This window comes from Grammomys surdaster, unplaced genomic scaffold (genome assembly GCF_004785775.1).
Source record: "Grammomys surdaster isolate TR1022 unplaced genomic scaffold, NIH_TR_1.0 125861, whole genome shotgun sequence".
Lineage (NCBI taxonomy): Eukaryota > Metazoa > Chordata > Mammalia > Rodentia > Muridae > Grammomys > Grammomys surdaster.
The window spans coordinates 570,450-584,047 of NW_021620687.1; positions in this window are offsets into that span (position 1 = coordinate 570,450).

The window sequence follows — 13,598 nt, forward strand, 5'->3', positions numbered from 1 at the left end:
ATGTGTGTATGTGTGTATGTGTGTATGTGTGTATGTGTGTATGTGTGATATCCATTTACATGTGGAATGTAGGTGTGGAGTCTTTGAGGTCCACAGTGGGTGTATTTCCTCAATTGCTTTCCTTATGTCTCTGTTTAGCTACTTTTGAGATAGGGTTTCTCACTGGACCATCAGGTCCAGTGCTCATTGATTTGGGTAGGCTAACTGGCGTGAGGGATCTGTCCTCCCTCCGCTGTGTAGCGGTTACAGGAGTATGTCTCCTGCCCCTGGCTTTTTATGCAGGCGCTGAGGATTCACGCTCATGATGTCGTACTTGCACAGCAGGCGTTTTAATGACTGATGGGTTGAATGAGAAATGTCCCACACAAACCTGTGCATTCCAACATGTGGTCCACATTTGGTGGTGCTGTTTGGGGAGGTTTAGGAGGTGTGGCCCAGCTGGAGGAAGCACACCCCTGGAGGTGGACTTTGAGAGGTCATAGCTTTGCCCAACTTCTGATATATTTTGTATTTAGTGTTTATAGTTGAAGATGTGATCTCTAAGCTTCCTGCTTCAGCCACCAAGCCTGCAGGCTACATGCCTTCTTGCTAGGATGTACTTTTATCCCTTGGGAACTGTAATCCCCAATTAATGCTCCCTTCTGTAAACTGCCTTGATCTGGTATTTTAACCACAGCAATGGGAAAGTAACTACTACACTGACTGAGTCATTTCTCCAGTCCCCAGTTGTGTTTCTTTTGAGGTTTGTCTGTTCAATCCATTTGTTGGCTCAGTTGTTTGTTTTGTTGTTTATTTTTGAGTTCTTTGTATACTCTGGATATTGATTCCTTCTCAGATGAATAGCTGATTTTTCTCTCATCCTTCAGGCTGACTCTTCACTTGCTTCTTGTGGTGTGCTTTTTAAATCTGTTACAGCTCATTTGCTACTTCTTGCTAGTAATCAAAGTCATTACCTATGGATATGTTTGAGGTGAGTTTTACTTTTTGTGCTTTCCTTTAGTAGTTTCAAAGTTCTTGGCCTTAAGTACACTGATGGCCTTTGAATTGACATTTGTATAGGAGGAGAAGAATAGTGTCAATTATTCTACATGAGGAATCTATTTCTTTCAGTTTATTTTTCAATAATATCGAGAAGACAACTCAAGGTTGTCTTTTCCCCCATGTGTGTTCTTGGCTCCTTTCTCACGAATAGGATGGACTCCACAGTGCTGGAATTATGAGCGTGACACATGCCCATTCCCCTTTCCAAACTTACTTTCACTATTGCAAACATATCAATAAATACAGGGAGTCTGATGAGGTAGCTCAGAGGGTAAGAGTGCTTGCCAACAACTCACACAACCCAAGTTTCATCCCTGTGACCCTAATAGTGGAAGGAGAGAACTGACTGTCCGGAATTTTCCTCTGGCTTCCAGATTTGCATCGTGGCATGCATGTGTCCTCATACACACAGTCAATGATTTTAAAAAGAAAGAAATCATTAAAGATAAATTCGACATAGAAATAAAATAGATGGAGCTTTGTGCATTTACTTTTGGGTTTTCCCATCAAGAATGTATAAAAATTATAAATATATGTAGACTGTTCCTTTTTATCAATATGCAGTGGCATTCTTTATCTGTTTTGACTAATTTTGAGTTGAAGTCTCCATTGTGAGGGATGAGTAGAGCTGCTTCTGATTACTCTCAGCCTCCACCTCCTTCTCCTTGTCACACCATTTTACTTACATCTCTTTCTGTCTGTGTGAGTCTCTGTCACAAGGTGATTTCTTCCAGGCAGTGAACAGTTGGATCTTGTTTTTTCAATCTTTTGCTAGTCTGTGATGCTAATAGGAATGGAGAAACCATTAACATTTGTGGTGTCTACTCAGTTATTTATGGTTCTTATTCCTGTGATTTTCTTGTGTTTTCTCATGGTTATTTTGAATAGTATTTGTCCCTTTTCATCCTTACTCATCTTAAGAATTAGCTCCCTTACTGAGCTGAACATATCTGGTCTTTTCCTACTGTTTTTTCATCTATTCCTCTCATGAAGTATAATTTTTTCTCAGATCTTGTGTCTGTGACTTTTCTTCCTCCTGTTAGTGTTGGATTTCTTTAAGTATGTTCTATAATGCTGGCCTAGTAGTCACGAATTGCCTTAGCTTTTTCTTGTCCCTATTTAGAAGGATCTTACATCTTCACTGGTTTTAAAAGATGTTTTTATTAAATACAGAAATCTTGGCCAGGAAGTGGTGAATCATGTCTCTAATCCCAGCTACTGGGAGGCAGAGGCAGATGGATCTCTGTGAGTTCAAGGCCAGCCTGGTCTATAAAGCAAGTTTCAGGACAGCCAGGGCTACACAGAGAAAGCCAGTCTCGAAAAACCAAAGAAAAAACGAAAAAAAAAAAAAAAGAAAGGAAAAGATTTTTTTTTTTGATTTTTCGAGACAGGGTTTCTCTGTGTAGCCCTGGCTGTCCTGGAACTCACTCTGTAGATCAGGCTGGCCTCGAACTCAGAAATCCGCCTGTCTCTGCCTCCCAAGCGCTAGGATTAAGGGTGTGCGCCACCACTGCCCAGCAAGAAAAGAGAATCTTGGCAGGCAGTTATTTACTTTGAAAGCTTGAAATATGTCAGTGCAATTTATGGCTTTAGAATTTCTGTTGAAAGTCTCTTGCTGTTCTGATGAGCTTGCCTTTGTAAACCAGTTGACATTTTTCTTTTGAATCTCCTAATATTTGTTTGGTTTGCAATCTTAGCATTTTAAATGTAATGTAATATGGCAAGCTTCTTCCCTGGACATGCCTTCTTTGGCATTCTAAATACTTCTGTACTTGGACGTCTATGTCTTTCTCTAGATTTGGGAAATTCTCTGCTGTAGTTTCACTGAATACGTCTTTATTCCTTTAGTTTGTTTCTTGGTTCATTCTTTTATTTCATGAATCCAATGGTGATGATGATAATGATGAATTGTTAAAGACCAAATTTTACTAGGTAACCCTGGATGGTGTGAAACTCACAATACGGATCAGGCTGGCCTTGAACTCATGAAGAGTCAACTGCCTATGCCTCACAATTATTGGGATTGAAAGCATGCCTGGTTTACATTATGAATTTATAAAATTGGTCTTCTGGTCATATCCTAGGTCTTTAAAATTGTGGCTATGGTTTTTTTTTTTTTTTTTGCTTGTTTGAATGTTAATATTCCTCAACCAGATTTTCAGCCAGATATTCTTTCTTCTACTTGATGCAGTCGATTGGTGATGTTTTCAACTGCTTTTGTTTTTAACTCAATTTGTTGACTGATTTTTAAATTTTCTTTTGTTTTTTTTTAAATTAATTTTGACTTTAAAGCACAACTGATAATGGCAAGAATTGTCAGATAGGATCACATTAAATCTTCTACACACCAAAGCAAACAAACGAAGAGATGGTTTACAGAATGGGAGAATACCTCTGCCAGCTAGCTGTCCACCTGATGGGATTAAAATTAAGAGTATATAAAGAACTTGATAATAATACTGGAAGATAATAAATGGGACAATGATGTAAATAGAAGTTTCTTAAACAAAAAGTACAAACAGCCAATAAATATATAGAAAAGCTACTACATATCCTTACCCATAAAACATGTATAAATCAAAACTGGGCTGAGATTCCATCAACTTCAGACAAAATGCTGTCCTCAAGGAAAGCAATTAATTCTGGCTATAATGCATGAGAGTGTGAGGGAGATACCTGCATACTCTTGGTGGGAATGGCAGTATAATCACCATGGAAACACATATGCAGTTCCTGAGAGTCTAAAAGAGAGCTGGCATATCTTTCAGCTACAGCACTCCTGGGTGTGCATGGGGAAGACACTCTCAGTGTCTGAAATGCCTGCACACTCATGTTTCCTCAGCAGTAGTCACAGCAGCCAAATTGTGGGCTCAGCCTTAGTGTCCATCAACAGATGACAGATAAAAAATGAGGCATATAAGTACAATGCAACATTATTTAGTCATAGAACAACTAATGTCATTTGTAGGAAAATAGATAGAACTAGAGACCATGTTAAGTGCAACCTGCCAGACAAGTATTTCCTAATTTTGCTCATGTATGGGATCTAGGAGAAAGAAGAGGGACTCTTTGGGGAAAAGGAAGGTGAGAGAGGGCAGTATTGAAAGGTGAACGACGAAAGTGTTATTTATACAGATAAAAATCTCGTAAGTGCTCATTGAGCTTTACAATTAATATATGCTGATAGTGATATTTTACAAACAACAAAGCCGATCATTAACAGAGTAGCCAAACACATACATTGGGGAATGGCCGGCCTCTTTATTTAGCGGTGTTGGAGAAGGTGAATGTCCATATGTAAGTGATTGAAACCTGCTCCCTCTCAGCTGTTCTGGATGAACTCAGAATGGGCTGAAGACCTGAGTGTGAAACTTGAGAGTTTGAAATTACTAGAAGAAAAAAGAGATTTGAAACACTTTAAAATATTGTTTTGGGACTTGCTTTCTTGGCTACAACCCTAATGCACAGTAAACAAAAGCACATAGAGATGTGAATAGCATCGAACCGAACCTCTCTGTCCAGTTCTAGAAAGAGAGGGGACAGCCTACAGAATAGCAGACGACGTCTGCCAAATATCTGGTACAAGAGTAATATCTAGGATTTAGGAGGAACTCAAACTTAAACAAAAAATCCAATTAAAGGTGGGCAAATTGGCTGAACAGACACAATTTAAAAGACTTACATGTGAACAACAGATACATGAAAAATGCTTAATATCTACCAGAGAAATTTATCTCAAAACTCCCTGTGAGGTAGGGTACATTGAACTGTTAATTGGCACATTTGTGGTTCTCTGTGTGGGTTCTAGCACTGCAAACAAAACAAACCCTACAAAGAGATAACTTCTGATTCCTATTTGGATAGCTATTATTTTAAAAGTTAACAACTTTTGGTCAAGATGTAGAGTAAAAGGAACTTCCAAATATTGTTCCTGTGAATATATGTATAGATTTTATAGAGAAAAGTGACCAAGAACTCCTCAAAATTGGGGCCATCAACATTTCATTATGGTAACTTTAGTAGTAATATGCATCTGGAAAACCATCCATTCCTTTTAGATTTTTGATTTAGTGAAATGTAAGTTTTTAAGGTATATCAATATAATTTTTAAAAAAATTCATTGATGTCTGTTTTAATGCCTTCAATTTTATCTCTGGTTTTAATCATTTGAGTCTTTTTGTATCTTTTGGTTGTTTTGATAAAGTGGTTGTCAATCTTGTTTATTTTTCTAACTCTTCATTTCATGATTATATTGTATTTTTATCCATTTCTTCTGCATTAATTTCATTCTCAACCCTATTTATTTATTTATTTATTTATTTATTCATATCTGCTGCTTTTGTGTGGGGCGTGGTCTTGTTTTCCTGCAGGCCCTAATCCACATCATTACACTATTTAAAACCTCCCTGATATTTTTACATGTAGGTTCTTAAAGAGACAAAGTTCCCCTTAGAACTGTTTAGTTATATCCCACAGGATACATTGTCGCCTTTTCATCCCCCCTCCCCCGACTTTTAGAACTGTTTCGACTTCTTTAGTGACCAGTCCTCCTCCAGCTGTGGAGCTGTGTGATGTCTAATCTCCTTGACTGTGTGTTTTCTGTAGTTTCTTTTGCTGTGATTTATGGTTTTATTTCTTTGTGATCTGATAGAATGCAATTAGGTATTTTAGTTACCCCTGTTTGTTGAGACTTTATTTGTGTCTTAATGTATGATATGTTTTAGAGAAAGTTCCATAGGCTGCTGAGAAGAATGTGTATTCTGTAGTTTTTGGATGGGATGTTCTGTAGAGGTCTGTCAAGTCTATTTGACCTCTGGTGGAATTTAACTCTATGGTTTTTGTTTGTTTGTTTATTTGTTTATTTTCTTGTTGGGATGATCTGTATTTTTGGTTAATGTGGAATATTTAAGTCACCTACTATTGCTACATTGGGATTAATCTGAGTTTATAAATGTAGTATTTTATAAAATCGGGGACATGTTTGGTGCATATATGTCTCCTCTCCCCAAGTGGACACATACAGCATTCAGAATGACAAGACTGTCATAGGGCTGAGGTTCCATTTTTCTCTTAGACTGATGCTCCAGGCAGAGGCTCTACCCCAGCTCTCCTCTGAGATCAGACTGCTGTGTAACAGCAGTCACTGTCCAGGAGGAAGTAGAGCTGCCATGGAGGAGAGAGTACGCATCAGCCACAAAACCATTGTTCCTTAAGTGCTAACCACTGCAGTGAGGAAAGGGACATTGATAACACTGAGTGCACTAATATGTTAGCAATTGTGAGTGTGAACACAAAGACACCGTGAGTGTGGCGATTAGTGTTGGGCTGATAAAACAGAGGAGATGGACAGTGGGGAGAGCAGTGGACACGGCTGCAGGTTTACAGAAAGAGAGAGGAAAAGATGCTTGAGCAGACAATGTAGCAAGGACCCGGCAAACCAGGCCAGACTGCGGTCTTGGGGAAAACAACAACAACAACAACAACAACAACAACAGCAACAACACCTCACAAAAAAGGAACATCTCGTGGTAGCAGAGCTAAACTGACTTCCCAAAAGGAATATGAAATGAAGATGTAGGTGCAGGATATGAAATCAGACTGGCCTGTTTGTTGGATTCCTTTCAGACTCTCACGTTTCCTCCGTCCTTCTAGTACCTGATCTCTTCCTTGAAGTCCGATTCCCCCCCTCCCCGTGTCTTCACTAGTTCAAATCTCCATTGCTGTCCTGGTGGCTGAGCGGTGGTTCCCAGGCAGTCTCAGGTGTTGGTCACACTCTGTGATTTCCTTCAAGGTTTGGGTTGCTGCTGGTCCTGTGGAGATCGTGCCAATGTCTTGCTTGCTGTATGGAGTCCCCGTGAAAGCTACTTTCTAAAGTTTGATTCCCACCAGGTTTCCAAGTTGCTGAATGGTATGCAGATCTGATTTAGAATTTCTTTGCTGCAGTCTCACAAGATCTGTTTGTCAGGCTTCAGTGCATAGAGCCCATGAGTTTTGTTCTGCTTTTCCCAAGAGTGCGCGCGGAGGCTGCCAAGATGCTCTACGGAAATCTTTGAAATTTTGTCTTGTGTCTGCTCTGTTGCTTGCCAGTGCTGAGCTCCCTGGGCCAAGCAGAGAGGTTCCCCCTACCCCCACCCCACCCTCGGCTTCTGCTATTGCTATTATTCTATTCTGCTGTTGGCTTCTGCTATTCTTCTGTTGCCCTCGGTATCATGTTATCCCCCTCCCCTGCTTTGAACTGTTTGCTGCTTTTCTCATAGCTCTTAGCTTTTTCCAGATTATTCCCTGGGGACAGGGCGTCCATGCTTCAGTTCTAATGTGCTAATTTGAGAGATTTTTGGTTAACGGCATTTTGTTTTGTTTGCTTGTTTGTTTGGTAGGTTTTTGGTTTGTTTGGTTTGTTTCTTTTTCTTTTTCTTTCTTTCTTTCTTTTTTTTGCTTTTTGAGGTGTAGAATGGATTTGTGTGAGGTTGCAGACGGTCACCAGGTGTCACTCTAACCCCATGGTATCTGAGCCTGATCCAGGCCCAGGAAGTTTAAGCAGTGGGTTTTTGAGTGAGAGCAGATTTAATTTGTTTGTTGGAGGAGGACGAGGAGAGTAAACGTACCCTTCATTAATATCTGAAGAATACAGAATCAAGCATTGTGCCTGGGAAGAATCTCTAAGGACTTATGTGTTGGTTATCTGTTTTCTTTATTGCTCAAAATTCTCTACCACAATTTCTTGCCTTGATTGTGACTTTCTTATTCAACAGTAGCCTGGTTAAAAGGTTATTCAGCAGTATGTGTATGTAAGTAGCTGTTTGGAATGATATTAAGAACTTTTAGGAGGATTTAGGTTAGTTACAGATATCCAGGCTTCAGCCTTTTTTTGTACAGTCAAAACTCATTGCAAGTAATTTTTAAAGTGTGATTTTATGAATAACTCTCCATCTCTGTAAGTATAAACCATGTTAAGAAATTGAGCCTGTGTCTAAGAAGGCATTCAGTAACTGTTTTTTGAATGAATAAGTGGGAAGATTAATTTGAGCCTTTGACTAAAAGGCTATTTTGCAATATTTGGTAAATCCCTTTAAGAATGACCTTGTTCTCATCTTTATTCTTTTAATAATTATACCATCAAATGCTTAATAATAGATGTTAGGCTTATTGTTCATTTTACTTGTGAAAATAGTTGTTTTTGTTTCAAACTTATTTTTAAAATTTCATATATGTGCATTGAATTTACATCCCCCTTTCCCATAAACCTCTCTTTATTATTATTCTTGCTTATTTATACATGAACAAATAAATACATAAATGCAACTTGCTGAGTTCTTTCAGTGTTGTCTGCATATATATGTTTTTAGGGCTGACCACCTGGTGTTGGATAACAAATTAGGGTGCTCATCCCCGAAGAAGACTAATTCTCTCTCTTTGACCGATCATTAATTGCAGGTAGCTCTTCATCTAGGGACGGGGCCCTGTAGGATGGCCCCCATCCATCTTGTCATGTCAGCATGTCAACCGCTATTAGACTAGTTTAGGTCTTGTTTAGGCAACTGGATGTTGGGATCTCATGGGCGTAGCTTCTCTGTAGCACATAGAACACACATGTACATCTCCTGTGGTATACAGAAGACCTGTTGCATACGCACCTTCATTCCCTCCGTTGTACTGTGCTCTGAGCCCTGGGTGCAGGGCTGTCCTGCGCATGTACCAGTTGGGGCCGGGTATACCACCGTCAGTAGTTCTCTGTGTTTTGAACAATTGTGGCTTTCTGTAATAGTTTACATCTATAGCAAAAAGAAGCTTCCTTGATGCGGAATGAGAGCTAGACTTCCTGCCGGACCAGAGCACGGGCTGTGTAACCTCGGCTAGGCTGGAGGCTGAAAGTGGAGCAGGTGGGAATCACCAAATTGGGCCAGTGCGAACAGGATGTTAAAAATAAGCAGTGTTTAAAGGGGGTACAATCTACCCATTTAAAATCTATTTTAATAAAAAATAACTTTTCTTTCCTTTAAAAAGAAATTTTATACTAGAATATCACTGTCTCTCATTTCTCCCCACTTATTGGAAAATAAAATAATAGAAAACAATCCAATAGTGTAGTCAGTTAATAAAACTGCTTATTAGAATAACTCTCTCTCTCTCTCTCTCTCTCTCTCTCTCTCTCTCTCTCTCTCTCTGTGTGTGTGTGTGTGTGTGTGTGTGTGTGTGTGTGTGTGTGTGTGTCAGGAGGGATATCCAATTTTAAGTAATTTTAAAGGAGAAATGTTTGATAGGGTGTATGTGGAAATGAATTTTCCATAGCAGTTCACAGGGAAAGTGTAGGGGTAAATTTTTTGTAACCTACTTTTGATAAGGGTTCAACCTCTCCTCTAGCCCACCACCCAGCAGAGGTAGTGGAAGAGAAAAGTTATTAGCATATAGGGGAATTGGACGTGTTTAGCAATAGTTCTTTGGGATGAATTTGATCTTTTTGGGCAGTAGTTCAGTCCCATTGCAAACATCAAATACGATTCAGCAGCTGCAGTCCAGTGCTTTCAGCAAGCAGACACCAGGCAGCTGTAGTTCAATCCTGAACAAACCACCAGGCTCACCAACTGGCCTGAGGAGAGGCTGCAGAGGCAACGAACTGCCACAGGAAACCCACGACAGTTCTGGGGTGAGTTTCTCTCAATGGCGGTGTTACCACAGACTAAGCTCAAAGATACTATGCAAAACAAACCAATACTTGCATGTTAGCAAAGAACAGCAAGGTCAAGCAAACCAAACTAAAGCTCAATGCCCGTTTCCCACTGTCTGTGAGGTTGTATTTATACTCCTTCACGAGTTTGCTATATCCCAACATCCTTTCATCTGTGTCTGCCTCAGGAAAACATCCTTTCACCTGTGTCTGCCTCAGGAAAACATCCTTTCACCTGTGTCTGCCTCAGGAAAACATCCTTTCACCTGTGTCTGCCTCAGGAAAACAGTTTTTCACTTATAGCTGAATTTCCAGAGAGCTAGAAGTTTCCACTTCATGAAAGTTCTTAGGATTTGGGCACAAGTTGAAGAAATCTCTTTCCCAAGGAGTTTGGTGTTAGAGAGTACAAGTGGTAGAGACAAGAACAAACACTGGGGGCCTCTGTTGCTCTACAGAAGAGAATTCTGGACAGTAAGCTCACACTGTCAGTAGAGGGTGAAAAGAGCCTTTTGCCCAGCTCTTCTGCAGTCGAGTGTTTCTGGCTCTAGAGGCATTGGCTGACTGGGAAGGCATTTTCTTGCCTTCATAGACAGGTGGTTTTGGAAACCTGCCTCAGGAATTCTCAGTCTTCCTTCCCCGTTCCCCTCCCTTCCTCCTTCTTGCTTGTTGCCACATCTAGTTACTTTAGAGAAAATTGCTGCGGAGTTATATTTTTGGTTACAACAGGTATTCTGGTGACATAAACCATTTCTTAAAAAAACTTCATGCTGAGATATATGCTTCCATTGCTACCACGGTGCCTTCATAACTCCCCAGATATTATGCAGGTTAATGCTTTGATATTTATTTGTGTCTCCTGCCTTGAGTATCCAGATTCTTTTTTATCTGATAGTGTGTCCATTTATGGCAATCAGCTGGTAACTTCATCTCACGAGTGTTGTGACGAGGGGCAGATGAGAAGTGCAGGCGCGGTCTTGGTCACGACGCTGATATTGCCTGAGTCACAGCTTGCATCATCAGCTGCAATCTGATTTGTGATTCACAAAATCTTATTTCCACTGCATCTTCTCATCCCTGCCTACGCTTTGGCTACGGTGATAAACACGGAATGGCACTTGGTTTTAGTAGAAAACCTAGGTAATTTCCTGTTCGCTGCTATGAAATGTTCTACAAACTTTAAACAATAATCTTTATCGTCATTAATTAATCACTTTTTGCCCTGTTTTATAGCTCGTTTAAAGGTTTGCTTGGAGGGTTTTATCAAATTGATTGCTAAGTAGTGATCTGAACAAGATTTCATTGAATTTTTACAAGCTGGGAAAGGGTGTGGGTTATAGCATGGAACTCTGAACCCGAGTAGCCATAGGTAGCTTTAGTCAGTTAAATAACCTCAGGCCATGATATAATCATTGATTTTAAAGTATACTTTGGAGGCTTGAGATATGCTCAGTGGTCATTTACCTAGGATGTTCAAAGGACTGGGTTTGATCCTCAGACCCGAAAGCCAAACAACAAACAAAATCAAAGCAAATGTACCTGGGCTCTTAGTTTATGCACTTAAAAACTCTTTAAATTGGAATGTGATATCCATCTCTACTTTTGTGGGTTCCATGATGGTAATCTGATACATGTATATAATCTATAATAGGGAATTATAATATAATCAAATAGGGAAATCATCAGTTACGTCATATTAAATAAGGCATGGGCAAGTATGGGATTTTTTTTCTTCTATAAAGAACCCGGGGGAATATATACATATGATTATATATATGAGTATTATATATGTATATAGTGTGTGTTTATCCAAGTGTATAGGTCATGAAATTAGATAGACAAGGACTCATGAGAAGTAGGAAGTGATCTTAAGGAAGAGGAGAACACACACACACACACACACACACACACACACACACACACACACACGAAGAAAATAACCAGCCAGAGGGGGCAGAGCTGGGTGGGAGATGGGAATGGAAATTCTATGAAGAAACTGCACCTTACACTGAACCTTCTACAAGGCTGAGAAACTGATTAGCAGTGTAATGCTGGTGGAGGGGTTTTGGACTGCTGCAGGTTCACAGCCTCAGTACAATGTATCTTGGGTTCTCTTCGGCCCACTTAACAGCATTCCTGTCCACTTCTGTCTGACCTAACATCCCAGTGACTGTTGAGAGAAATATTTTGGGATGTATTAACTTGCCAGAGCACTGGCTTCCATGAAGCAGAGGCAGAGCCTGCCAGATGGCTTCTGAGGCCTCTGCAGAGACGTCCCTCCTTTGCTGCAGTCTGCTACTGAGTTATTTGAAAAAGCACTCTAAGTTAGGACTGCCTTTGTTCTGTTAACTGTAAAACTTCATGGGAGTGGGTGTGGGAACCCTGAGTCTGTGCTCCTGGTCCATGGCCATTTGTGTTTGGTTTTAGAATAGACTGTAACTCCTGTTGAACCGAGGGTTGTGTTTCTCTTGTGTTAACATGAACAATGACAACAAAGCATAAAGACATAGATGAATGTAAGGGCCATAATGATCTCTATTATGTTGTTCCCTAACCTATAAAAATAGCATAAAATTAGAAGTTATAGCTACATGAAAAAGTCTTTATTCCTTCTGTATCTCGTTTTTGCTTTTTGTTTTCAGAGATAGAGTTTCTTCGTGCAGCCCTGCCTGTCCTAGAACTCACCCTGTTAACCAGGCTAGTCTCAATTTCAGAGACCCACCTGCTTCTGCCTCCAAAGCGCTGGGACTGAAGGTGTGCACCACGATGCCCAACCCGCCTCGTTTGTTCTTGGATAATAATTTTGACCATTTTGCTGGAGATTCCCTCCACCCCATTTGTTTTTCAGGACCTTTGCTGTGTCATCCCATTTTCTTCTGACTGTCTTCTGTTGAAAGTCTGATGGGATTCTCTCTTCTATGGACTTAATACCCTCTCTTGCTAGTTTTAAGATTATTTTTTTGACATTTTACTATAATATTTTTCCATCTATTTTGGTTGAACCTAGTTGGTCTTTAAGATCTTACATCTAAATGTGCGTATGTATTTGGAGTTTTGGAACGATTGGGTGTTTGCTTCATGAAGATGGTTTCTTGGAGCCTTTTCTTCTTCATGTAGCTTCAATGTAGCTTCTTCATTCTTTTATTTTTTCTCTTCCTTTTGTCTCAATCACTGGTTAATTTAAAAGATCTGTCTGCAGGTTCAGAATTTCTTTCTCTTCCTTGTTGTAGTCTACATTGGAAGCTCTCCTTGTGTTTCTTATTTCATTCATTGATGTTTCAACACTAAGAGTCCTGTTTAAATTTTTTTTAAATGACTTCTGGGTCTCTGGTGAGTTTCCCACTCATTATCTGAATTTATTTTTCTCCCTCATTTTATTTTTGGTGTTGTCTTTCTGTATTCTCTTGTGTCTTTAGGGTCATTATTTTTTTTTATCTGTTTTGGGAATTTTATAGGTTTCCCTCAAGTTTAGAACTATTCCTAGAGAATTATTATTTTCCTTTGGGGATGTCATGGATCATATCTTGTGTCCCTGTACTGATGTCTGCATGGTCTGTGTAATGTTTGACTTCTCCCGTTTAGAGGAATAAGTTTGGTAGGAAAATATTTTGTTGTTGTTGTTGTTTACATAGGAAATGATGTCATTTGTTGGTGCCATTTGAGTAGGTGCTTTGGTTATAGGGAAACTCAAAAGTGTAGTCTTTATGGTTTTCAAAAAAATCTTTAATCAATGTCAACAGTGTTTATGAGTGTCTCATGAGTCTAGACTGCAGGGGTTTATGAAGACAGTTCACGTAGTAGACATGAACTTTCAAAGGTCCATATATGCAGACCCCAGAGTTCCTGACGACAGGTAGTACTGGGGCTGTGACAGGTAGTACTGGGGCTGTGACAG